Consider the following 1,192-nt stretch of genomic DNA (forward strand, 5'->3'; position numbering starts at 1 on the left):
CCCTGGGCTCGTGTGCCCGCATCGGGTTCCCTGCGGGGAGCCTGCTTCTCCCTCTGCCTGTGTCTCTGCCTCTCTCTCTCTCTGTGACTATCATAAATAAATAAAAATTTAAAAAAAAAAAAAAAAAGAACGAGAGAAGGCAGCTGGAGAAACTACATGCGAACGCAGACGGTAGACACAACCCCAGGGGGGAGGGCTGGGCTCCGTGAGGGGTGGGACAGAGGCCAGCGGTTTCCACGAAGAGCCTTTCGATGGACTGCTGAATGGACTGGATCTGCGGCTTTGGCTGCGAGCCTCCTTGGATGGTGACGGGACAGGCGAGGACAGGCCCGGACACCCCGCAGGCCCGCCCGAGGGCCTGCTTGGAGCGCACGAACACGTAGGGCACGTTCTTCTCTTCACGCGGCAGGCAGGCAGGCGGGCGGCGGACGGTGCGGGATGATCTCCAGGGGCTCGGCGTCTGCAGCCAGCCATCAGGATGAACTCAGAGATGCCTCTCCACAGAGGGTTTTGGCGGCTTCGTGGGCTCCTTTCCGAAGCTGCTTGTAGTTACGGGACTGCTGAACACGCGTCCAGGAGTTTCTTGGGGAGGTGGGCATCTGCCAGGGGGTAGGCCTTCGGATTCACATCAGCCTCAGTCATCTCTGCGTATCCGCGGTCCCTGTGGGTTTCCTGTAAAAAGACGTGTCCTGGGAGCTACCTATCACCGTCACACTTCATACGGATAACCGGTTTTGTCCCCACGCGCCCCCGCCTCCGCCGCCGTTGGGGTGGGCGGTGGGATGTGCTGTGCTCCCGTCACAGTTTGTGGGCCTGGAATGGTGGTGATCGAGATAGACCCTTCCGCCACCTCATTACAAAGAAACAAGACACGTGTGGTGTCTTCTTAGACCCACAGGCACAGAAAAGAAAAGGAGAACTACTTATCCCCTTGTTCCACCGGGACCCACCCGGATGCCATGCCCATGCCGGAGGGTCCAGGCCCCGAGGGACGGGCGTACTCAACTTTGCTGTGAACTCAACGGATTAGTGGAGTTGTGCCTCTGAGGATTTGTCCACGGAAACTACTTCAAATGATCGATTTTGTCCGTCTCGTGTACTTTTCCTTGTGACGAGCAAGCAGGTTAAAAAAAAAAGAAAAAGAAAAAAAAGAAAAAAGGGGGGAATCCCTGCGTGGCGCAGCGGTTTGGCG

At 57.0% G+C, this 1,192-nt stretch overlaps 1 pseudogene; it reads right to left on the reverse strand.

The window, feature by feature from the left end:
* Positions 1-642, reverse strand: part of LOC119878327 — an 856-nt pseudogene extending 214 nt beyond the window's left edge.
* Between the last annotated feature and the right edge of the window lie 550 nt (positions 643-1,192).

The sequence above is a fragment of the Canis lupus genome, unplaced genomic scaffold (genome assembly GCF_011100685.1).
Source record: "Canis lupus familiaris isolate Mischka breed German Shepherd unplaced genomic scaffold, alternate assembly UU_Cfam_GSD_1.0 chrUn_S1468H1652, whole genome shotgun sequence".
Lineage (NCBI taxonomy): Eukaryota > Metazoa > Chordata > Mammalia > Carnivora > Canidae > Canis > Canis lupus.